This window comes from Rattus norvegicus (genome assembly GCF_036323735.1).
Source record: "Rattus norvegicus strain BN/NHsdMcwi chromosome Y unlocalized genomic scaffold, GRCr8 chrY_unlocalized_21, whole genome shotgun sequence".
Lineage (NCBI taxonomy): Eukaryota > Metazoa > Chordata > Mammalia > Rodentia > Muridae > Rattus > Rattus norvegicus.
Genome location: NW_026947380.1, coordinates 561,514 through 589,047, shown reverse-complemented (window position 1 = coordinate 589,047; position 27,534 = coordinate 561,514). Strand labels below are relative to the sequence as shown.

Below are 27,534 nucleotides of genomic sequence, written 5' to 3'. Positions count from 1 at the left end.
TACCTTCCTGTGTTACCAGGGACAGACCTGAGGGTTTTGGATATTTTACCATGATTCTTTTTTCAGTCCAACCCTAAGATTCAGGAAGATGGGCAAGGAGAGGGATGGCTTTAGGTCCATGGAAACATCAACTTCAATAGGTTCATAAGAACAGGAGGGAGGATATTTGACACTGTAATTTTTGGATTCTAAATTCTTGACCTAGATCTGCTCATTCATGCTAAATTTCCAAATAACCTCATAGCTGTAAAGACCATCAAGAATATATATATATATATATATATATATATATATATATATATATATATATTTTCATCCAACAAAATTAGATAAGAATGATTAAGCTTAGAAGTGCATGCTGAGAGGAACCAGGTATAGAACTTTACACAGTGACCCAGCTAGAGCATGCCAAATACAGAATTGAATGCTAGTGGCAAACCAGTTAACTGAAAACGGACCTCATTTTGGTAGATTTTGAGAAAGGATTACAAGAGCTGAAGGGGCTTTCAATCCCATAAGAACAACAATGCCAATGAACCAGAGCTTTCTCTTACCAAACCAATATTCAAAGACTGTACATGGACAGACCTATGGCTCCAAAAGCGTATGTAGCAGAGCATGACCTTATTGGGCACCAATGGAAGGAGAGGCCATTGGTCTTCCCTGGGATTGACTGCCTGTTCAAATGATTTTCAAGGTATAGTAAGTGGGGTAATAGAACAAGGGGAGGGGAACTGATAAGGGATTTTATGGCCAGGAAATTGAAAAAGGAAATAATATTTGAAATGTAAATATAGAAATATTCAATAAGAAAAGAATAAAATTTGCTAAAAAATAAAAAAAATGAAAGAAATAAAAGAAAAGAAAAGTGCCAACTAATCACACTTATTGACTCAGAAATCTAAATGGTCTTGTCAGGGAATGATAATCAGAGTAATACAGTCGAAAGTCTGATGTAATGAAGTCTCAACTAGAAGCAATTTTCTCTCCCAGATATCAGTTTCAGACACAAACTGCACTCTAGGAATCCAAAGCCTGGAGGAGTTTAAATTGAGCTGAGGACACAATACTTGTTGTTTCCATCTTCCTTAGCAACTTTTCCTTCTGGGCAGAAAGAATAGAATCCATGAGCTCTTAGAAAATCAACTCTGTCCATCCCAGTTCCTGACATTTGGAATATAGATATTAATGATATAAACATCTCTGATTTCCAGGAACCATAGTCAGCAAGTAAATCTAGATGCTACTGAGTGGATCCAGGCTCCAGCTTCCCACGTGTGGAAGGCTGAGATCAACACCATCTATTCAATGAACCATAACTATTCTGAGAGAGCATTCAGTGAGCGTTCCCATGGACTACATATTTCGTCGATTTTTTAAACTAAAACAAAAGGCCAGCTTCATTCTCTCCATCTCTGATCTCTTCTTCTTCTTTGTTCACCTCCCAAATGGCTGTTTACTCTGAATTAGAAGACAATTAGTAAACCGTAGAGGTACTGAAGGAATATCTGAGAGGCAGAGCAGTCACAACAACACCTGTGACATCACCGAAGAACCTAAGACTCTTCTGGATAAAGAGATTTTTCAGGAAAAGCCTAATGGTGATGTCACTGAGAACTGCCATGGCCTTCCTGCAGAACAGCTTTCCTTACATTGACAAGATTAGAGGGTGCCCTTTCCAGGAGTGTGTCCTTTGACACAGTGGAAATATTACATACTACATCTCAATAAAGAAAGTGACTTCTCTTTGCATCATTAGTGGTTACATGCTCTGAATGGCGAAAGTTAGTTAGGGACTTGGCATGGGTAGAAAAGATCTAGGAACTTGGAGTGGAGGAGAATCTTCTGGATAATAATTTTATTCATTGGATCATTCCTGTGAAATACAGTTCAATTTCCTAGGTGTTTTCTGTTTCTTAAAGGACAGTATTTTCCCAACAGACCTTTAGTTGAAAGAATATTGTATGACATTTTCTTACTGTACATTCCTTCATAGTGGACTTTACATAGATTCCTGAATGTGTATTTAAACATTCTGTTTTCCAATTCAATATTTTGCAATGATTTTGGCAACAAAGAAGGCCCAGCTATAGAGTGAATATAAGATTAATATTGTTTACCTCTTCGAAATGATAAACCCCCAAATCCTCATTTTATCCAAAATTTATCAGACATCAGTAAAGCAAAGGACAATATGGACTACCTAACGTGGTTCTGTAGTCACATTAGATATCAGTTCTCAAATATCTTCCCACGGCCAGACTTGAGGGTTTTGGATGTTCTACCATGATCTTTCTTCAGGGCAAATATAAGATTCAGGAGGATGTGCTGGGAGAGGAATTGCTTGAGGTCCAGTGAAACCTCAACTTCAATAGGTTCAAAAGAACAATAGGTAGTCTATTTGGCATTGTCATTTGTGGATTCTATATTCTTGACCAAGTGGCACAGAATCCACGTTAACATTCCATGTACCCTCATAGCGTTAGGAGACAACAAAAGTGTGTGTGTGTGTGTGTGTGTGTGTGTGTGTGTGTGTGTGTGTGTGTGTATATATATATATATATATATATATATATATATATATATATATATATATATACATGCCACCAAAACTAGAGAAGATTGATGAAGTTAAGAAATGCATTCTGCCAGGAACCGGGTGTAGATATTGCCTGAAAGACACAGCTAGAGCAGGTCAACTATATACATGAATGCTAGTGGCAAACCAGTGAACTGAAGACGGACCTCTTGTTGGAACATTTTGAGAGAGGATTACTAGAGCTGAAGGTGCTTTCAACACCATGAAAACAACAATTACAATGAATTAGATCTTTCTGGTACTAGACCAATATTCAAAGAATGTGCATTGACAGACCTAAGGCTCCAACTGCATATGTGGCAGAGGATGGCCTTGTTGTGCACCAATGGAAGGAGAAGCCTTTGGTCCTACCTAAGTTTCTCTCTCAGTTCATGGGCATGCCAAGTGGCCTTAAGGGGTATTAAATAATTGCAGAAACTGCACATACTGTGGCCATATTCCGGTATTCAGGACACAAGGAAATTAATTTGATTAATCATAGGTATGCAAGGAGATACTTCAGGAGAAGAAGAGGAAAGGGAACTTGGGCCTGACTGATGCACAGCATGAGTTCACCAATCCTAAAAAGAAAGAGGAGAGATGTAGTTCCTCATCTTAAAAAATGTGTAGAATCTTTTTAATGTTTTTTCTCTCCAAGCTTGGTTACTGGAAGATTGATATAATTTATTAATTTTTATTTACATTTTAATTGTTGTTCCATTTCCCTGTTTCACCTCCAGGAACCAAGTATCTCATCCTTCTTCCCCTGATTCTATGAGGGAGCTCCTTACCCACCTACCCACCTACTCCCTCCCGCCTCCATTTCCTGACATTCCCCTACCCTGGGACATTGAGCCTTGACAGGATAAGGGACCTCTGTTCCAGGTCCATCCTCTGCTACATATGTGACAAGAGTTATAGGTCAATCCCTGTGTACTCTTGGGATGTTGGTTTGGTTCCTGTTATTTCCTGAGGGAAGGTTATTTTTAAAGTTGTCACAGATATAATTTTAAGGAATCAAGTGCAAACGAGAGAGGAATGTGTTGTTATAAACCTAAGCACACATCTATGGAAGGAAACTAATTAGAATGGCCAGGAGTTCTTATGATGCCCTGCCATACTTTTCCAGATTTCCAGTGTTTTTTTTCCCCTGAACTCAGCCATTTAACCTTAAAGGAAGGCCATTCTAAAAGAATCCATACACACCTCCTTGTGGTTTTCAGGAAATAATAAAGATAATATCCCCAAGGAGTGAATGGCTTATTAGTTTTAATAAAAAAATCTCAATTCACAGTGACAAATAACGGAATGGTCAGAAGAGACAGAGATAGACAACACATAAACAAATAAATGAATATAAGGAGACAATAAATGGTGGTTACAACAAAATCATGCACTTGGGAAAAGTGTCATTTGGAGACATCTCCCTAGAATCTTGATGTCTGTTAGAGGCAGTAAAAATGGCCATCACTATGTGTTCAACAGAAGGTTTTAGATCCAGTATTACTTCTAAAAGTAACAAAATACATGAAAATTTCTATAGGAAATGTAGACCAGGGTATCACAGGTCCCTCAATCACTCTGTTGAGTTTCTTTATCTTGGTTCCCTGTGGAATGCCTCAGGTAGCACCTTGAAAAAAACCTACACACATCAGGGTCATAGTACATGATGAAATGTATAATTTGCTCAAACTGGTTACAATTTCAAAAAGATAAATCTATGGCTTCACGATATTACAGGGTAAAATCGAAAGACCACTCAGAATGACCAAGGCTTGGAGGGAAATATTTTAGGAAGACTAACTCTAAATGCAAATTACCAGATTCAGTTTTAAAGAAAAAGTATACAAGAACAAAAATGCATCCTATTTGGCTAATGCTGGGGGAAACAAGAAAGTTTAACAAGAGTCAAGAACATGCGGTCAGCTAGGTCAACTTCAACTTCTCAGTTTCTAGAAAAGAGTTGGGTTCTCTGCCAGAAACATTATCAGGCCAGTTGGTAGAAATGAGAGACAGCTTGCACTTGGAAAAGATGGAGAGATGTTTGTCCTCATAGCCAATGTAAAAAGAAAATAGTCAAACTCGTGCAGAATGACAAAGGGTGCAAACCCATCAGGCATGGAGATTGGTATCTAAAGAGGTGCTTCTGTTGGGGGAAGAAAATAAAACAGGGTAGTGAAGAAGGTATTTATAAATACAACCTAAGGTTGTATTTACACATGGTTGTCTATATAACCATAACTAGAGTAGAAAATGATTAATAATTGAAATCAATAATTCCTTCGTATTTTGTTAATAAAGTGTTTCTATAGATTTTTGTGTTTTCTTTCCTCCATTTATTTATCATGCAATATAATATCAATTAAGACAATACAATCATTTTCATATTCATTTCAAATTTGAGATACTAAAAGAATGTGCCATGAAACCCATTGCACCTATTCTAAATGTATAACGTGTTTGACATTGTGGAATTGATAATTATATCACATTCAGTATAACTATGACCTGGTTAAATATATAATGCATTTCTCTTTGTAAGTAGGATCATTCTATTTTATCAAGGCACCATTATAATCTGGTTATTATTTTCATTTACAAATTATTCACAATATAGGAAAATATGATGTTGTCTCAAGTTGACAAGAAGTAGACTCGTGATGGCTATTTTCGGTTGCCTACGTGAATGCAACAGGAATTATCTAAAACCATAAAATAATTGGCATATCTTTGAAGCACTTCTGGTTTCATTCAAAGTGACAAGATCTACTTCTAGTCTGAATATGTAAAATACAAAAACACACCATGAATCCAGATATTTAATCCTGCTACAATGTGGTCAATTCCTTCTATTGGAAGTCTATAGGAGGACAAGGAAGAAAGAAATGCTTGTTCTTATCCTGCTTGGTCTGTCTTGATAGCAAGTTTATTTCATTACTGGCATTAAATCTTAATTCGAAAGAATGCCAAAACCACTGAAGACAACTTAAGACATCATTCTCGGTGACACAGCAATTGGAAGATTCTTGACCTTAACTTTCACAGCCAGCCATTGTTGGATTAGCTGTACCAGAGCCTGTAAGTCACTCAAATAATCTCTCCTCTCCCCATATGTGCACAAACACATACAGGCACACACACACACACACACACACACACAAACACACACACACACATATATGTATATCTATATATGTATATATATGTATATCTATGTATATATATATGCATATCTCAGATCAATACTTCTCTGTCTGTTTATCTACCTACCATGATACCTAGATACCTAGACATATAAGTAGACACATAGATTAATATTTGGTTGTGTGAAATCGGTATAGACCCAGGATAGAGTAGGTGCCTCCAATCATGTCACAGGTACTTGGTGCTTAATTCTTCTCAATCCAAGATATCTGTTACTGCTGTGGAAGCAAACTTACTCCACAAATTAGTCCTCACTTACACAGGACATAAACAAAACTGTGTGTCAGTTTATAGGTATCTTAAGAATAAAGTTAAAGAATGCCAGTAAAGTAAATTAAGCTTCATGCATTTAGACTCTGTCTTTAGCACTACATTTCAAGGCTTAAACGACGCTTGTGTTCCCTGAGGCCTACCGGCACAATGGACAACCAGGAAGACACTGCTTCAAGCACTTGCCAGCAAATCCCCTGAAAGCACACTCTGCAGGAGTAAACTACACCCTGAATCTTGCACTCCATTTTCTGATGCACAACTCTGACTGCTTTCATGGAGACCAGCTCTGACAAGGACTAACCAAGAAAGATCCTGACCCAATTCCTTGTGTAACAAGACCCCTTAAAGCACACTCAGGAACCTTAAATATCACCCCATTCCCTAGGGTCCATTATCTGGAGAACAACTTCCACCTTCTTTGCTCTAGATTAATGTGGTAACTGGGTTCCCAAACAAAACCTATACTAGGTAACATAGAAACAATTTTAGGACCCAAAACCCAAGAGGCCGCATAGGCCGTAAAAACCTGTGGATAGACCCCTACTGGGTTTGAACCTTTGCAAGTAACCTGTGCTCTGGGACACTCAGAGCAGAAGTCAGAAAGAAAACAGGAATCAATGGAGTGGGGCATCCAAAAGCACTTTTCCAACAATGATAATCTCAGAAATCATCATGTAAATCCATAATAACTGCAAAACCAAGAGGGCTAAAGGGCAACATAAGATCACAATCAATAACACCCAGGGCAATTGGTATAACCATGTTCTAACTATACTAAAGCAGCCTGTTGAATATTAAATCACAGCTGCAGCAGAAAATGACCTTAAATCTAATCTTATGAAAATTCTAGCTAACTTTAAAGAAGTAATGAATAATCCCTGTAAATAAATATAGGAAAATAAAATCAAATGGGTGAAGAAAATGAATAAGATTGTTCAAGGCCTGAAAAAAAAAATAGAAGAAATAAGAAAAACATAAAATAAAGAAACCCTGGAGATGGAAACCCTACGTAAGAGAACAGAAACTATAGATGCAAACATCAACAAGAGAGTACAAGAGATGGGAGCAGCAATCACAGGCATATAAGACAGATGGAATTAATCTATCAGCAAAGATAAATATTAAATATAAAACCTCCGGGAAATATGGGACACTATGAAAAAAGAAACAAACAAACAAACAAACAAACAAACCTAAGGGCAATAGGAATACAAGGAGAAGATTCTCAGTTTGAAAGTCCAGGAACTATTTTCAACCAAGTAATAGAAGAAAACTCCCCTAAACCAATGGAAGAGATGTCCATGAATGTACATGAAGTTTACAGAACAAGAAATATGTTGGATTAAAAGAAAAGAAAACAAACAAATGTGTCCACATAATAATCAAATCTTAATATACAGAAAAATGATATTAAACGGTACAAAGGAAAAAGCCCAAGTAACAAACATAGGCAAACTTAACAAAACTATATTAATTTTAAACAGAAAGTCTAAAAGTCAGAAGGGCCTAGGCAGATATCTTACATACATTAAGAGAACACAGATATAGGAAAAGATCACCATGGACTAAAGCTGGCATTAAAAATCAAGGAAAAGTCTCTACAAACTCATGTAAATTAAACAACTTTTTACCGAATGACTGATGGCCTCGAGAGGACATACAGAAATTAAAGACATTCTAAAATTCAGTGAAAATGAAGGAGTAGCATACACAATCTCATGAGAAACAATGAGAGAATTGCAAAGTGGAAAGATCACTACAAAAATGGCCTTTCCAATGCAATCAGAGAGATCACATACCAGTAACTTAAAAACACAGGGAAGACCTCTACAAGAAAACAAACATACAAACAAACAAACAAACAAACATGCCACAGGGGCAGTTATCAGAAGGCAGTTATCAAACTCAAAGCTGGAATCAATAAATAAGAAAAAAGAAGACAGTAATATTAAAAAGGGTCCCAAGAGTTGAGAAAATTAGCAACTTAGCCAATCTAATTCAAACGTGGAGGAACATTCTCCTAACTAACAAAAATGAAGGAAGACATAACGAGGAACAATGAGATAATTCAAAGAATCCTTAGGTTTTACTTCAAAACCATATACTCGGGCTGGGGATTTAGCTCAGTGGTAGAGCGCTTACCTAGGAAGCGCAAAGCCCTGGGTTCGGTCCCCAGCTCAAAAAAAAAAAAAAAAAAAAAAAAAAAAAAAAAAGCATATACTCCTTAACATTGGAAAATCAGAACAAAATAGTCAATTTCAAATTTAAATCAAGATCAGGTAAACAACTTGAATAAAGGTAAAGCCCCTAAGAAAATACAATCATTAAAAGTCTCCCAACTAAAAAAAAAGGGTGCATAGCATGGCAGGTTAGAACACATGTGGGAATCCCCCTTCTCTAAGGTGAAGGATAAGGAGCAATGGAAGAGGAGCATGTGAGTGTGGGAATGGGATGAGAGGACTTGGGAAAGGCTGTAATCCAGATGCAAAGGGAACAGATGAAGGGAATTAAAACAAAGGAATTACTGGCCATATGACTTACTTCTCCCACAGATTTTCTTACTGTGTAGCAGTCTTCCTATCCCTAACTTATGTCCCTTGTCTCACACACCTGTGGGCCCCCCAGACATGGGCACAGAGCTGTGACACTGAAGAGCCTGGAGAAATATTTGTTGATTGTCTGCTGAGAAGGAGGCCAGCTGTAGAACACACCTCCTGTTATATTTTGATTTTCGCTGTCTAGAAACCTTCTAGGACACTTTTCGAAGCTGATTTCTACCAATTTTGGATGACAGAATCTTTTCTTCAGTCCTTTAAGGGGAGAAAATGCAAAGCTGGGAGTGGGTGGGAAAAGCTGCTGAATCCTGAGTGCAAGTTTTGTGTGGAGTTCCTCTACTTGCTTTCTGGTAAATCAGGGAAGAACCAGGCAAAAGGGTGCTTTCCTGGTGTACTAGAACACTGTAATCTAGATTGTATGCAACAGGGCCACCAGGAGAAATGATGATTAGGAAGGCAAGAAATCACCAAAGAGCCTTGTAAGAGTGCATTGTCCTTGGTAGTATGTCTGACTAATGCATAATGCACAGCAGCATCTATGCCTCTTTTTATGTCACAGTGGGAGCCTGGCTATATGAGGCAATTGTGGCACACTGACTGTCCACAGGACCTCTAGGACATATGATTCTTTTTACGCTAACCCTGATCTCTGTAAGGTGACCTTGGACAATAGGAAGACATAGCACAAAACACACACACACGAACACACACACACAAACACCACCACTACCAACAACAACAACTACAAAATCAACAAAAAATAAACAAAGAAACAAACAAACAAAAAACAACAAAGAGGTAATTTGTTGTAGAAAATAATTTAATCCCAATATGGTATTTTTACCCTGCCTTTGTCCATTTAATTCCCTGTTAAAAGACACACACATACACACACACACACACACACACACACACACACACACACACACGCATGCACACACACACACAAACACACACCACCACTAGCACCACCACCACCACCAACAACAACAAAAACAACAACAAACAAACAAACAAACAAACAAAAACAAAAAACAAGGAGGTAGTTTGTTGTAAAAAATAATTTACTCCCATTCTGGTGTTTTTACCCTGCCTTTGTCCATTTTATTCCCTGATAAAACACACACACACACACACACACACACACACACACACACACATTTTATATTAAGATAAACCATTTTGAGAAATCGAAATGCCCAGATATTTACACTTTATCTCATTAAAATCTATTTTCTATCTATAATTCCACACTATTACTATGTTTTATCTGGCCTTCTCTTGATTCCAATTGACCAGATGGTATGTCCATGCCTTTTTGAACCAAAAACCATTGCACGTTCCTCTTCTTTTCACTCTGTTCTCTCTTCTGGGTCTCATCTGCCTTCCTACCCCACCCTGACAGTAAATTCACCCTCAAGACTTCCAATAATCCGTTTTGGCTCCTACAAACATCACAAATACCTGTGTGTGTGCATGGGATTATGCATGTGCATGTGAGGGTCTGTGTGTGTGTGTGTGTGTGTGTGTGTGTGTGTGTGTGTACATGCATGCACACATTCACATGATTAAAACATAAACATTCTTTGAACATAAAAAGAAAACTCATAACTCATTTGAACCAGCATTCTTAGATGAGTTTAGCCATCATAAAAAAAAAATTATTTTCGCAACTGGTGGTACTTGTTGGGAATGCAAACTCAAGTCCATATATTTGCATGACAATGAAATCACCAACTATGACATCATCCAAACACCTTACAATTACACTTTATAAGCTTCTTAGGTTTACTGATGTGTTAGTTACAGATTCAGATACTATCTGTCTAAATACAAGTTGTATGGTTGCTTAGATATTTTTAAGAGTCCTCAGATGCCTGATAGTGTTGACTCGTGCCTTTAATTGCAGTACATGATCAAGTTTCTTTGTTCTGGGTGAAGGTCCTCACAATGACTCTGCATTGCTCTGGAATGGCCTCTTGTATTTACATTCTTTTGTGCTAATTTAGCAATAATCCAGAATCATCCAACCTAGCTGTCAAACATCACATTATATGATGTTTCCAAGTCAAGTGATTGCTAGGCCCTACTTGCCATGGCATATCACTGTGTTGAAAATCTATTGGAGCCCTCAGGAATGCTTCTTCAAACTTGTCATCAGCTGCTGTTGTAATACACAAATCCTATGATACATAGCCTTTCACCTGTGAAAAAGAATAACCTTTACAGCAGGCTGATCGTGTACCTTGTTGTACACTATGTTATTCTTTCAGCCAACACATGCCACTGTGTGCTTATTAGATGTCACAAACACTATGGGGATACATCTGGCTTTCCAAATTTCTCATATAAAACCAGGATGATCTTTATAAACCCTTTTTCAGGATCAGACCTTTATATAGGCTTTGAAACATAACAATAAACACTGATTTTCCTTATGGAAGAATAAATTCCTGACAAGAGGAGGGAGAGATTGCTGTCATCTCTGTTTAACAATAACCTCATGCCATGTGTGTGATATGGAGTAGCTTCAATACTGTACTGTGGAAATAATATGATGTTTTTGGTGTACTCTGTCTAAATGACAGTGTGACATCCATATAGATTCCTGTCCTAACAAATATGGAGGCCTGAGGATTCATTCAGCTTGCTAAAGCCCCTAATAGAGGAACTTTGCTCACCAACTCCTTGTTGTTGTACCCCTTATTGAGCAACTTGCTAGTGGGTATCAAGGAACAGAACAACTTTGAGATTATATATATATATATATATATATATATATATATATATATATATCACCACTCCTACATGTGACAGAGGGCTATTACCTAATACATACAAAGAGTTCAAGAAGTAACTCTACAGAGAGACAAATAACCCTATTAAAATTGTGGTCCAGAACTAAACAAAGATTTCTCAACTGAGGAATATCAAATATCTGACAACCTTCTAAAGAAATGTTCATCATTTTTAGTCATCAAGGAAATGTAAATGAAAACAACTCTGAGATTCCTCCTCACACATGTAAGAATGGCTAAAATAAAAACTCAGGAGACAGCAGATCTTTATAAGGATGTCAAGAAAGAGGATTGCTCCTTCTTTGTTGGTGGGATTACAAACTGGTTAACCACTCTGGATATCAGTCTGGAGATTCCTCAGAAAATTGGAAATTTCACTACCTGAGAATCCAGATAGAACTCTACTTGGCATATAATCCAAAGATGCTCCAATATACTTAAAGGACACATCCTCAACTGTGGTCATAGCAGCCTTATTTATAATACCCAGGAGCTGGAAGGAACCCTAATGGCATTCATCAGAGGGATGAATACAGAAAATATGGTATATCTATACAATGGTGTACTACTAGGGTATCAAAACCAATGATCGCAAAAAAGTTATAGACAAATGGAATGAACTAGAAAATATCACACTGATTGAGGTAACCCAATTACAGGAAAACACATATGGTATGAAATCATCATAAGTGAATATTGGCAAAAAAGCTCAAGGTACCCAAGATGCAGTCCACAGACAACTGGAAGCTCAAGAAAAGAACACACAAAATGTGCATGCTTCACTCCTTTTTAAAAGGTGGAACAATACTATCTATGAATTTAGAGCAGAGACTGATGGAATCCCATTCAGATCATGCCGAACTTGTGGCAGAAATATATATATATATATATATATATATATATATATATATATATATATATATATATATATATATATCACTCACCAAAATAGATAAGATTGATGAAGCTAAGAAGTGAATGATGACAGGAACTGTACATAGATCTTCCATGTGAGACACAGCTAGAGCATATCAAATACAGAAGTGCATTCTAGTGGCAAACCAGTGAACTGAAAGCAGACAATAATGGGGGTTATAAAAGAGGAGGGGGACCGGTCAGAGATCTTATGGGAAGGAAATTGGGAAGGGACATAAGATTTGAAATGTAAATATAGATATACCAAATTTAAAAAGGAATACAATTTGCTAAAAAATAAAAAAAAATGAAAGAAATTAAGGAACACTGTGAAGTATTCACAGCTATTGACTCAGAAATGTAAACGTCATTGTAATGGAATGATAGTCAGAGTAATACTAGTGGAAAGACTGAGATGATGAAGACTCAACTACAAACAGTTCTCTCTCTCAGATATCAGTGTCAGACAAAAACTGCACTATAGGTATCCAAAGCATGGAGGAGTTTACTCTGAGCTGAGGACTCAATATTTGTCTTTCCCTTCTTCCTTTGGACCTTTTTCTTCTTGACAAAAAGAATAAAGGCTATGAGCTCTCAGGAAAACAACTGTGCCCTGCCCATCACTTGGTTTTTGAATAGAAAAAAAATAATGTTATAAACTCTCTGACTTTCAGGAATGATACGAACAGGAAACTCCAGTTGCTTATGAGAGGCTCCCAGCTTCTGATTCCCATATGCGGAAGGCTCACATCAAGGCTAACTGTTCAGATATCCCACTTAATCCATACTAAGGACTCTCTGAGCTATCCCAAGAATCACATATTTCTTCCTTTTTTTATACAAAGACAGAAAGGCAGCTTCCTTTTCCCCATCACTGATATCTTAATCCTCTTTTTTCTCCCTCCCCTATGGCAATTTACTCTGAATTAGAGGTCAATTAGTAAACCCTAGAGGTACAGCAGGAGTATCTGAGAGGCAGTTGCAGCCAGGACAACACTTGTGACATCACAGAAGCAGCTAGAGGCTTCCAGGTTACAAGAGATACTTACGGGAGGGCCTAATGATGATGTCACTGAGACATGTCATGTCCCACCTGCTAAACAGATTTCCCTACATTGACCAGATTTGGAGTGCCCTTTCCAGGTATGTCTCCTGTGACACAGTGGAAACCTTTAGGTAGTCCATCTCTCTAAAGCTAGAGAAACCTCTTTGCTTCATTAGTGGTTACATGCTATGAATGGAGAAAGGTAGTCAAGGTTTGGCATTGGTAGAAATGATTTAGGAATATGGAGTGGAGGAATTCTTCTAGATAATAATTAATTCCCAGGTTCATTCCTGTGATATATAGTTCAATTTTCTACATTTTCTTTGTATCCCAAAGGCCAGTATTCTCCCTACAGATATTTAATTGAATGAATATTGTATTTCACTTTCTTATTGTACATTCCTTGATAGGGGACTTTATAAATATTCCTTAATGTGTACTCAAAAATTCTGTTTTACAATTCCATTTTTGCAATGAATTTGGCAACAAAGGGGGCCCAGCTATAGAGTGAATATAACAGTGTAAATATTTTGTAGCGAATTCAAATGATAAACTCTCAAATCCTTATTTTATCCATAATAGTTTTGGTGCATATATATGTGTGTATGTGAGTGTGTGTGTGTGTGTGTGTGTGTGTGTGTGTGTGTGTGTGTGTGATACATGTCCAGCAGTCTCTGAATGGCCATTCTTTCAGTCTCCTAAAAACAATGCCTCCCTACCCCTCATATAGATATTTTATTTACCCTTTAAAGGAAGGACTGAAACATTTGCATTTTGATCTTCCTTCTTGAGTTTCATGTGGTCTGGGCATTGTATCATAAGTAACTAGAGAATTTGGGCTGATATCCAATTTTCAATGAGTGCATACTGTGTGTTTTTCTGTTATTAGGTAACCTCACTCAGGATGATATTTTCTAGGTCCATCCATTATGCTTATGAATTTCATACACATTGATTTTGATAGCTGAGTAGTAGTCCATTGTGTAAATATAGGCCATTTTCTGTATCCATTCCTCTGGTGAAGGGCATCTGGCTGTGGAAGCATGGTCAACCTCAAACATCTCTGTCACTCTAGCAAGCAGATGTTGTCACAATTTCAAATCACATCAGTCACCGAAAATAACCTGGGTAAAAATCTCTTACAGAGGTATGGCAGCCATTACTGGAGAAGGAAATGGCTTTGATGTCCATTAGAAAAATCTGCTCATGCCATGCCATTCAGTCAACCCAAGCATTATGGGATGAAGAGATCTAGCTTAGAGAATGAATGTTTAAAGTTTCCTTGAGAAATTTTAGCCTGTTCGCAATGGTTCACTGTTAACAGGAAATATTTGAAGTGGAATACTATACAGCTATGAAAAATAAGGACATTGTGAAGTTGTGGTCAACTAGATGGAACGAGTTGAGAAAATTGAAACTCCTCTGGGTGAGATCATTGAAGACCTTGAGAAAAAGGAACACTGGGCATGGATCACTGAAGAAACAGATATCCACAGAAAATACAAGAGACATGACTGAGGAAGAGACAGCTGTGTCTACTGGACTATGGATCAATGGTTAGAGCCCCTAAAAGGGGAGATCTCTATTAACAGAGTATTTGATCCACAAATACTGTAGAGGAAAGCTTGTTGGCATTTCAGAAACCAATGAGCCTATAAAGAAAACACACAATCTGTTTATTATAATTATAATCTATAAACGTGTATTGGGTAGATCTAACATTATCATAACTTATACCCCAATCATAAAACCCCTTGCTAAATGTGCATTCTCCAGGCCATATGGATTGTTTCCAACATTACTTCCTCCTCTTTATCTTCAGCCCTCTCCCTTCCCCTCTTACCCTCTTCTGCCTCTTTACCTAACACCACCATCAAACCTCCAGTACCAACTTTCCCCTCTGGCTATCAGTAATAAGCTCTAGTATTTACTGACCAGTTAAAATTTGAAGAAGGTTCATATGTGATCACCTGAGTCCAAGATAGGGGGATAGTCAGTGGCGAACCTCCTTTGATGAAGCAGATAAATATCAGGATACAAATTGCTTTTGCTGGTGGAAGAGCAAATCCGTATAATGCTTTGCATATCTTTCCAGTAGATTCTGAGAAAATGGGGAATATTCTTCCTAAAGACACAGCTATACTACACCTGGTCTTATATCTGAAAAGACCTCTGCCATACCCCAAGGACATGTGCTCCATAAGGTTCCTAACTGCTTTTTTCATAATGAACAGAAAAGAGAAATAAGCCAGATGCGCCTCAAACAAATACTGGCTACAGAAAATGTGGTTCATTTACACTATGCTATACTACACAGCTAATGAAAAATATGGACATTGTGAAGATTCGGTCAAGTAGATGGAATGAGAAATTATTATTCTGAATGAGGTAACTGAGACCCAAAATAGCATGTACATACTCATGTAAAAGAAGGTATTAGCCATAAAGTACAGAATTCACACACTATGATCTATGGAACCAAATAGGATAAACATGAATAAAGACCCAAGAAAAATGCTTGAATTTCACACAAAAGGAGGAATAAAATAATGAGAGGAGGCAGGTGGAAGAAAAGGATTGGGTGGCTGAGTGTATGGGAAGGGAAATGAGGTTTGAGAATCATTTCTTGGGACAGATGGGCAAGAGGGACAGAGGGCCAAGGAAATAAACTGAAATCAGTGACTGTCCAGGGTGGGTGCTATCTGTATGATTTTTCTGCAGTCTGGGATGTGTGAGGCTATCCCTGCATCCAGGAGGGTGACTTTAACTGAGACTCATAACAGTGGGGATACGGAGACTGAAATGGTCACTTTTCGTAGCCACAGAGGACCTAAGGTGGAAGGATAAGGACACAAATCCACCCCCAAAATATTTACCAAGAAATTGCACTTTCTATTAAAGACACAGGGACAGAGATGGAAGAGGAAATGAGGGAATGGCAAAAGGATAAGTGGCCGGATGTGAGACTTATCCTATGGGCAGACGGCAAACACTTACATTATTTATGGTCCTTTCTTGTGTTTGCAGACAGGAGGGTAGAGTTATTGTCCTCTGCAGCGCTCCACCGAGCAGTCGACTGACACCGGTGCACAGATGCATGGCCAAATTTCGGATGGAGCTCAGTGAGTCTCACTGAAGAACTGAGGGAAGGACTGAGAGAGGCAGAGGAGCACAATGGTCTTCATGTGGGTTCACTAAACCCATCGCCTGTCTGCGTATTCTGTTTTCCTACCCAGGCTGCGTTTTCAGGACCTGGTGGGAGACGATGAGTCTAGGCCTGCAGAGACTTGATGTGCAAGAGGAGAGGTTACACCCATAGGTTTCTCTCCACTCTCTCAGAGGAGAAGGGGAGAGGGTACAAGGAGGGACTGTAATTGGTGGGGGACTGGAGGAGTGTGGTGACAGGGCAGCATTCAGAATGTTACCTGGTGAATAGATGCAACCATTCTAGCAAGGGGCAAAGGCATGACATCATGGGTGTGGAGCATGACATCATGGTGGTTGGGCATGACATCATTGGGGTGGAGGAATGACAGCATAGTGATCAAGGCATGATATCATGAAGTTTAAGAGGAAATAGATGAAACTAAAAAAAGTCAGCACAGGAGGGAACTGAGATCTAGATACACAAACATGGCAGGCGTTTACCTATGCATTGTATCGGCTTTGAGATAAATCATATTCTATCTACAATCTACAAATGCAGAGAGAACACAGGAAAGAAGAAGGCCCGTGAGGGAAAAGCATCGACCTCTCTGAAAGGAAAACTGGAACAGGTTCTGTGAGTGAGTGAGGGCGAGTGAGGACAGGAGTGGAGGGTCAGCGGGGACGATGGAGTGATAGCGCGGTGCTGAGAGAACTGGCCAGAAATAGGGGATACGGTTTAATGTGAAAACTCGATGGAAGCACTCGTTAATTCATCGTGTCTAGAGGGCCACGTTCCTTAGAATTTAATCTAACAGAGATACAGAGTACGAACCTGTAATCTTTTGAAATCGAGCAAGTAGGACATCAGGGGTGGGGATGGGGCACATTCAGTGGAGTCAATTTCTGAGGAGATAAAGTTGAGATCCTTGAACAAGAGACCGATGCGGGGATAGAGATTATAAAGATATAGCAAAGGAGGACTTACTGGTACCTTAAACCTGCAACTGATGTAAATGCAAACGAAAACCCCTTCCTCCTCTCCAAGGTTTATTTAGCCCTTGGTCATCCTGAGTAAAATATATGCACACAGACATAGCGTGTCCCTGAATACCTTCTAACAGAGCTGTGACACTGAAATCCTTGGAAGAAACCAAAATTCACTTGCAGGCAGACAAATCTTCTGCTGACTGACTATTTCCTGGTCCCACTTCATCCTTTCACACATGTTGTGCCCCTGGACACTCTAGGAAGGAGACAAGAGAAGAGTGTGTGTCTGTGTGTGTGTGTGTGTGTGTGTGTGTGTCTGTGTCTGTGTCTGTGTGTTTGTGTCTGTCTGTGTCTCTCTGTGTGTATGTCTGTTTGTCTAACTGTCTATATCTCTTGCTGTGTTTCTCTGTGAATCTGTGTGTGTGTGAGAGCATGTGTGTGTGTGTGTGTGTATGGGTGTGTGTGTGTGTGTGTGTGTTTATCATGCATAAGCTAATCATCCTCACACAGACTGTCTGGATTCCTTTTCTTTTTAGGAGGTTGGCGAATCTTTCTCTTGTCCTAAAAGACCACTCTGGTTCTCAACTCTCTCTGTGAGGCCCTGACAGGTTGAGTAATTTTCATGTGTGAGGAGTCTGTCCTATTGAAACTTGCTTTCCTGGATACAATATCACCTGAAAAACACATCTCAACTTTTACTATCCTTACTCCGTGATCCCTTGAGGGGTTTAGTCCATTATTATTGTTGTTGTTATTATTATTATTTTATTATTATTATTATTATTATTATTATTATTATTATTATTATTACAGGATTATTCCATTATATTGCTATCTGCATTGTTACTGGTGTGCTAAAGTTCATTGACGTCAGGAAGAAAGATTTTATTTCATATGGGTCCCATTGGACGGCCATGTCTTTGTTCTTGGAACTGAAAGATTTATTTGCATGCTCCCAAGAGCAAATACATGCAAGTACAGAAAGTTTCTTGCTCTTCAACATGAGAGAGACATCAAGTTAGGGAGGAATAAGACAGTTTTCCACAATGTTTCAGGCTTTGGGGATTGGTAGACATTACATAACCGTCTTTTTATTCATAGCAAGAATAGTCAAAATTATTAATAGAAGGCAGAAACTTTTAACAACATATTTTTGCTGGCTAATTTAAATTCACATATTTCATTTCTAAAACATTATACATTCTCTTTCAGGTTCTTCTTGAAATTCTTTAAAGAAGTGAAAACTGGTGTGTTTATCTGTTCACATTCATAAAGCATCACCGTTGCATTAGTATTGAACAGACAGCACAACCGTCAAGAGACAAACTGACTTTCTTGCCAAAGAAACAAATCTTCACGTAAATGGAGGCAGTTTCGTTCTTAGGTACAGAAGTTTAAAATCCCCTGAGAATGTTTCCTACAGGTACCCTTTCCTGTTTATTGTAATATCCTAGGAAATGGATTTTCTCTTTGCATTTTGTTTCAAGTGTTAAGATCTACAAGAAAGTTTTGACTGTGTGTACTATTTGGAGATGTTGTCTTTTTTCTTTCTGGGTTGTAGACTCTCAGGCATTTTCTAATCCATCTCACACAGTAGGGGCTGCAAATGAGATTTGTCTTCAGCAGGAATAAAGGAAAGAACACAGGTAAGGTAATACATGACTCCCTGATGTATTTATCCCCTCTGAGTCTGAGATGACTGTTCTCATCAACCTGTATTTCTAAACGTTAACTTTGAAACAAAGTACACTCACATGAGTGTAAGCCTTTGTACTTTACATTGTGTAAATATTTGCAATAAAGGGAGCTTTAAGGTAATAAAGTTGTGTGATGTGTGTAACTCTTTTAACAGATTCCCTTGTATAACTTAAAAGAATATATAAATGGTTTCCTTCATGTTGAATGTAATGAAGACAGTGTCTCTTCTAACAATATATGTAGTAATATTGACCTCTATAAAAATTAACATGTTCATGCCTTCCCTAAACATCCACAACAATTACTTATGGGATACTTCCTACACTTACTCAGTGTTTTTTCCTAAATATTGACTTTAAAATGTATTTAGCATAATAGATATTGAGAAGGGTGGAGGGTGGGAGGAAACTGAATGGGAGGGGAGGTGGGGAATGGAGTGGCCTTTGGAGGAATTAGTTATAGGGAAAGCAGGGAAAAGAGAATGGAAATCACAAGTGTGGGGTGCACATCTCTAGGAGGTGCCAGAGACCTGGGAAAGGCGAGGCTACATGGTGTCTATTTGGGGGACTGTAGCAGTGGGGATACAGATCTTTAATTTGCCACTTCTGTAGCCAGGAATGACTCCCAGTGAGGTGACAAGGACAAAAACCTACCCACAAAACCTTCAATCAAAATGAACACAGCCTACAAGATCTTCAGATACGAAGATAGATAGAGCAGACATGGAAGGAACTTCCAACCAATGTTTAGCTCAGATTGAGCGCTACCCGTGGGCAATCACCGATACCTGACACTATTAAAGATACTCTACCGTGCTTGCAGACACAATCCTAGCATAACTGACCTCTCTGTGACTCCACCCCCCAACAGCTGAGAGAAATAAGTGTAAAGATTCACAACCAAACAAGAGCTGGAGGTTGGGGAGTCTTTAAAAAATAAGGTGAAGAATCAAGGCCCAGATGATATGTGGGACTCCACAGCAAGACCAGTAGAGTCAACTCACAGTGACACTTGGGGTCTGCCAAAGACTGAACCACCAACCAGAGAGTGAACATAGACTGAACCTGAGCTCCCAGGACATAGGTAGCAAATGTGTAGCTTTGTCTTTTTATAAGTGCCCCGGACAATGAGTGTTGGCATCCCATGAAGATGGAGCACCCATTTTGGGATGTAAAGTGAGTAAATAAATAAATGAATTTTAAAAACAAATATCCCATCTACAGACAGCATGTTTTGGGAAGGCCCAATACTAGCTGTTCGGTACCTGCATGAAGACAAAGCCTGTGGAGTGCCTATATCCTTAGAGGCCATAATCCTTTTCATTCTCTTCTTCCATCAGAGTCCCCAAGCTCCACCGTGGTTTGACTAGATGATGCCTGCTTCTGTCTGAGTCAGCAGCTTAGTGGAATCTCACAGAGGGAAGCCATGCTAGACTGCTGTCTGCAAGCATAACAGAGTCATATTAATAGTGTAAGGGATCGGTGCTCATCCATGGGGTGGGTCTCAATCTGCAGTAACCATTGGTTGATCATTTTTCACTATCTTCTCTATGCACAGCCCTTTCATTTCTTGTGGTCAGAATGAATTTTGTGTCTAAAGTTGGTGTCTCTTTATCATTCCATTTGGGTTGCTCTCTGGCGACAGCAGATGGTTTCTTTAGGTCCATATCACTGAGACTGTGATTCTCAGCTAAGGAAACACCCATTGATTAATGGGCATCTCTTACCCCAGCTCTCTGCCTCTTTCTGGAAATCACTTCTAGCTCCCCACCCCAATCCATCTAGGCTGCTGTGTCTGGCCTCAGTATCAGAGGATGTGATCATAGAGACTGGATACGCAAGGGGAGGAGCTACCCGAGGGTTCCCCTCCTGCTCTAAAGAGAAAGGGATGGGCAAAGGATTGTGAGAGGGGTGAACTGGAGGGGGGCAGGGTGCAGCATGTAAAGTGAATAAATAAACAAATTAATGTGAAAATAACTAAGTCTACTTGAAGGTAAGAAGCAGGTGTGTGTGTGTGTGTGTGTGTGTGTGTGTGTGTGTAAGTAAGTATGTAAGTAAACTTGAAGGTAAGAGCAGTTGTGCGTGTGTCTCTGTGTGTGAGTGTGTGTGTTTCTGTTTGTATGTGTGTTTGTGTGAATATATATGAAGGTAAGAAGCAGGTGGGTGTGTGTTTAATAAATTATCACATTTGAGAAAACAGTGGTCTATGGTGAAGGCAGGACAGCTTAGGAACTATATTTACAAAGAAGTGGCATTTGCTTAAGATGAAGAAATGATTTGGTGATTAATAACATTATGTATTCTTCAAGAGAATTCAGGACCGAACCCTAGCTCCCAAGTGACAGTTCACAAGTGGCTGTAATTTCAGCATCATGGAATCTCACACCCTCTTAAACCTCCTGGACACTAGGCATGGATGTATTGAACACACGAATAAGCAGATAAAACTCTTACATATGTACAACAAAAACTATGAAAACAGAAGAGCAGTTCCTGGTTCACATAATTTGATTTTGGTGAATATTCATAGTGATAAACACAGTCAAATAAACACTTTATTGATCTATAATGCAATCAAAGCCACTAAGGTTAATGATCACATGAGTCACTTAAAATCTATTTATTTAAAAATTTGCAATAAAATATGCAGTTATTAAATTAAAATTTTATTAATATACAATTAAACATTAGTATTCTCATATAGAGCTGAAAATAATACTTTCCACATATTTGTTTGGCTTTTATAAATATTTCAGTTTGTGGTCTGTTTGTTGTTGGTTTTTGTAGGAGTTCATTTCCAGGTATTAACCCATAAACTCTATAAACTCATACCGAATACACTACAGGAACTGAGGCTCTCTTGTGTTGAATCCAGGAAGGTTGCTCTCTGATTTCCTTCTTATCTGATCAATTTTATCTACGTACATTACAAGGATATTTTTCCTCTTGGATTCTTCCTGTTTTGTAAAGCTGATAGTTGTTAGCTGATAAGTGGAGATTATTTAATATTTGAAGATCATTTTTGAATGATATTTCCTGATGTCTGCATTATCAATGTTGTAGATTTTCAAATGCATGGCCATATGAACAGCTATTCAGGGACTGAACATGCCTTATAACTCCTGTTGTTTTGACTCTTTGAAAGAAGAAATCAGAAAAGGATGGTGATTGGGTTAAGGGAATCTGTGGGGGAAAACAGGAAAAATGACAGCATTTGAGACATAAATAAATTAATAATATGAATCAATACAAAAAATAAAGCAGAATTCAAACAATACAGGAAAAGGAGATTTAATTGATAGGAAACAGTATGGTTTTATATCGTAACCTAATTACTAAATTTTATATACTTTAATCAATCTAATGACTAATTCTCAAAAAATTAGAAAATTGAAAAAAATGTTAAAAGTAATTTTGTAGGTTGATCAAATCATAATAACAATGTTTCTAGAACTGTACACTATCTATGCCCATTTTCAATCCAGAAATCCAGTTGACATTTAGTTATTACATATCTTATGTTATTCTATTCTGTGATAATTCATTACTATTTTTATCTTATGTGACTACACCTTTGAAGAAAAATACTTTGCTGAAATGTCTCTGAATTTGGATTTGTCCAGTTGTTTTTCTCTTATAGGTTGAGATTATATGTATTTGACACAGATACCAAAAAGTGTTTTTTGCTTTACTTATCGCAGTTATACATTAGGAGGATGCCTGTCATCTTAACAACACCCAATTATGTAGCAATGAAATTATTTTAAATTATTTTCCTTTCATAGTTAAAATATTTTAATGTATTTTCTTTTGTAATTATTTTAAAGTAATAGAAATAATAGGAGAATTACTTAATGCCTGTGGAAAGACTGTATGTCTCTTCAAAACTTTAGGATTTGTTTGTAGCATCTCAGTCATTTTTTTAACCAACATTTTGACCTGAATGGTCGTTACTGCTTATAAGTACACTCAGAACAATGAGTCTGAGGAGAATATAATTATTGTCTTTCTGGTTGGGTGACTCATGCCTAAAACAATACTGTAGTTTTAGTGTCATGGTTATTTTTTTAATGTGTTCCATATTTTCAGCACACTTAAATGGAATTTTATTTTTGTTTCAATATATTTCTAAAGACTCAAATTCTAATTTTACGTTATTTCATTTTCTTGTTTAATAGCAACCTGAATCTAATTATCTGACACTAGCCGGCTTTTCTATTTGTATTCTGTCACTTGTAAACCCACATCAATTCTTGTATAATGTGTTCATGCATGCTTGTTTGTGTGTGTGTGTGTGTGTGTGCGTGTGTGTGTGTTTGTGTGTGAGTCTGTGCATGTGTGTATGTGTGTGTTTATCTGAAACTATGATATTTATGTTGAGAAACATCTGGCTGAAATTCTTTACCACTGCCCTATAGATCAAAAAGTGGGGGAAAGACTACTCCTGTTCTAAGATCATAGGGCCTGGGTGCCCAGAACTGAAGTATGGACTGACCAAATGTTACACAAAGCAGAGCCTAACAATTCACTGTCCCGAGAACTACTTAGCAGTTCCAGTCCAATGCAATGAATTTACATGTACTGAGGAATATGGAATTGTAGCACAATGACTTGAGATCATTTACAAACAATTTGTGGAAGATTTCCAAATAGCTAAGAATGGGTACAGAGAATTTTCAAGGACCCTGAGACATTAGCATGTGGTTTAAACGCTGCCCGGATGAAAACATTTAAGTACTGGACTAATCTACTAAAGTAATTTAGTAGCAAACATATATTACAATTGTTTGCAATTAAGCATGGTGGGGAACAAAGGGAACACACTAAAACAAAGTTATGTTTCTAAAAGTTTGTTTCAAGACAGAAAGAAAGACCAAAGGGATTTTGTTTTGTTTTGTTTTCACAGACTTTGCACCTTTTTAAAAAGCACTTTGGGATCTTTAATTACCTTCTTATTATCAGAACTTTCATCAGACCCAGAGTTCTTCTCAGTGCTGCCTTGACTTCTTGGTTCATTAAGGTATACGTGATGGGGTTCAGCATGGATGTCACAGTGGTATGGAAGATGAGCAAGAATTCATCAACTCTTTGTGGGTGGTTAGATTTGGGTCTCAAGTAGTTTTGTCCCAACCCTACAAGGCAACCTATTCCCCATGAAAAAAATGCCAAATGGACACATACCTCATGACTCATTTGGGTTGAATAGTGAAGTGGGGCCATACAGTGGCCAAAGGCCATGGCTGCCAATAGGCAGCACTTTGTTATACCTAAAATTGTGAAGAACAACATCTGTGTGACACATCCCTCCAGAGAGATTACTCAGATCTCACTTACAAGGCTCTCCATAAATTGTGTATGACAGAGACAGTGTAAACAATTTCCAGGATACATAAGTTCGCCAGAAAGAAGTACATGGCAGTGTGTAGAGATGGACTAATGTAGATAGCAAAGGATATGGGAGCAGAATGAGGGTGAACAGGATGAAGCATTCTCCAGGAATCTCAAAGTATTTGACAGACAAGCCCTTTTCCTGCCACAAAGAGCAATTGACACAATTGAAACTCATCTCCTGGAAGATAGCAGTAAGCCATTAAAAGGATTCTTGCAGATGAAAGATATTAATTTTTTAATACTTTTAGATTCTCACTTACATCAGAGTCAAAGTCTTTCTCTATAGTCACAAAAATCAAAGCTTAGAAGTGATTTATTCTCACAGATTTTCATATCTAATACTTTCTTTCTTAACACCAGGGGATTTTCCAAAGTGTGCTAAGCATTGAGCCAAGTGTCCAAATATTTACAAAGATGGTGCACACTTGTAGTTGTGGCACTAATGAAGCTCAGGCAGAAGCTTTACCATGGGTCTGAGTTCAGTTTCACATGCTGTATAGGCAATCATTCAAATTAAGGTAAAGAAAACCTTGACTTTATCTCATTTTTTTACCCATTCTTATCATTAACTAGTTATCAATGTTATGCAGAAAAACAGATCAACCCACTCATTACTATGCTTACTTGTTGCCACAGTTATAGTCTCTCCAACCACCCTGTGTGTGTGTTGGGCCCCGATTATTCTCTGATTGCTATGATGAATATTCAAACCCACACAGTAAAGGTATCATTTCCTCAAGACTCATTATTTTTGAAGATAAAGTAAAATCAAACAATCATTTGATAAATAAATGATTACTGGTTTTAATACATAGAAAAGGCAAGGCACATCTCGATGTCTGCACAGTAACGAGGTAGTCAGAGAAGCTTTTTAAGGTGTGTAAAATGAGCCTTGAAAGTGAAGAAGGATCAAGCAAACAACACCATACCCCTCATGCCACAACCTTCAATATGACAGCTGGTATTTGTAACTGAATAGTTCCTGTCTCTTTATTGAACATGTTATCTTAGCAGGAGTATCACTGTGTAGGCATGAAATTTCTGTTTTCTTAATATTGTTCATGATATTCTATCAATCAAACTATTGATTTAAATAAATAAAAAATAATAAAATATGTGTTGTCTTCATATGTAGTCTAGGCTAACCTGAAATTCCTAATTTCGTCCCTCAGACTCTTGAATGTGAGTATTCTAAGAGCAAACATGATGCCTGGCTTGATAAGAATTCCGTCCTATTCTTTCATCTCGACATCTTAGAATTCCACGAAACTACCTGTATTTCTGTACACATAGTATGTATACAGTTCCTTCTTCTTTGCTCACTTTTGCATATGGCACCTGCTGTGTGCTTACTTTCATGGAAAATTGTTCAGTTCCAGTACAGCCTTGTTTGTTTTCAAATATAATTCTTCGCTTCCAAAATCAAATGTGGGTTTCAGTATTTCCAAATTATTAATAAATAAACATGTTACCTATGGACATAAATAGCATATAAGACACACACACACACACACACACACACACACACTTGTATAGTTACACTTTGTTATTCACAATGTAACTGCTAAAGTAGCTCTGTTAGCACTTTGGTGGTGACTACTTTTCATCTTTTTCACATTGTAGCCTTATACGGAGACTGAATATGGACTGCAAAGTTCTTATCATTATGTTTACCATCCTTATTAATCTCTGACCTCTCATGTAATGAGAAGCTCCAGTGTTTAGCATAGTTTGGTTCCTTGGGGATTCTGCCTGTCCTTTCCCATTATATCTTCTGAAGATCAGTCTCATGTCCCTCAAATATTGGAATGTGGCAAACTCATTTTTCTCCCAGTCTGATAACTTTTCCTTTCACATGAGATGTCCATTTCTGTTTTATGGAGTGTATATGTCTTTGTGGAAGTTTGGGTTTTCTTGCCAAAAGATAAACCACTTTTTTTCTGACAAGAGTAGTTTAGGAGATATCTCCATCCTCTTAGGCTCTCTCTCTATTCACCTGTATAATGAAATGTCTGAGCTATGTGAGTAGATTGCACATAGTTGATCCACAAATCAAATGTGGGTTTCAGTACTTCCAAATTATAAATAAATAAACATTACACCTATGAACATAAATACAATATAAGACACACACACACACTCACACACACACAACACACACACACACACTCTTATGCCACATACACAAGTGTTCCTATATATTCATGCAGAGACTGAGACACAGAGAAACACAATAGAATAAGAGCACGTAGAGATTGTACATGAATTAAAACAATGAAGGATAATAGTATTTGTTTACATCCTGCTTCACCATTTGGTCACTTATAAACATGGCTAAGAAAAAAATGTATTCCCCATGAGTTTTCTTCTGTGTGAATAAGTTAATTTCCCAAATCACTTAAGTTGATCGGGTGTGGAATGCTTGTACGCTACATGGTTCATGAGCATGTATGCATGTCTACACACAAACATTTAGTTTTACACTTGTGTACACTGCATTTTGGGAAATTTTTCTCCATAATACATAATTTTCCTTTCTATTCACTAATTGATCAGTAGATTAATTTTCTATTGATCTTAATGAAAAACACAGCTCCCCAAAACAAGAACAAAAAAAAAATTAAAACAATAAATGGTTTTCTCAGGAGTGCAGGGGACATAGTCAGTTATAAGAGCTTATTAGATCTATTAGATTAGATCTGACCCAATCAAGCAAAATTTATAAAAATCTAAATGTAGAGAAGATAGGGTTAGACTTAAAGCTCTGACAATTATGAAGCAGGAATGGTGTTGTACATACTTGACCTCTCAGTGGACTCTGCTCTTGTAAAAAAATGCTGGAATGCATAGGATTCTATTGTGATGCATTTCACACTTATTTTGATGTACTTTAAATATTTCTCCACATTAAATTAAAACAAACAAACAAAAACAAATAAACAAC

General features: G+C 37.7%; 1 long non-coding RNA gene across 4 annotated transcripts in view; it reads right to left on the bottom strand.

The window, feature by feature from the left end:
• The window catches only part of LOC134484644 (uncharacterized), a 57,297-nt gene extending 34,301 nt beyond the window's left edge, over window positions 1–22,996 (bottom strand). For 2 of the 4 annotated variants that reach the window (XR_010062216.1, XR_010062212.1), the window contains exons 1-2: window positions 22,032–22,996; window positions 20,465–20,640 (exon numbers count right to left, since the gene is read on the bottom strand). This is a non-coding gene — a long non-coding RNA (uncharacterized LOC134484644). The remainder of the gene's footprint in view (window positions 1–20,464; window positions 20,641–22,031) is intronic. The other 2 variants (XR_010062210.1, XR_010062213.1) reach the window with 2 other exon arrangements.
• Window positions 22,997–27,534: the final 4,538 nt, after the last annotated feature.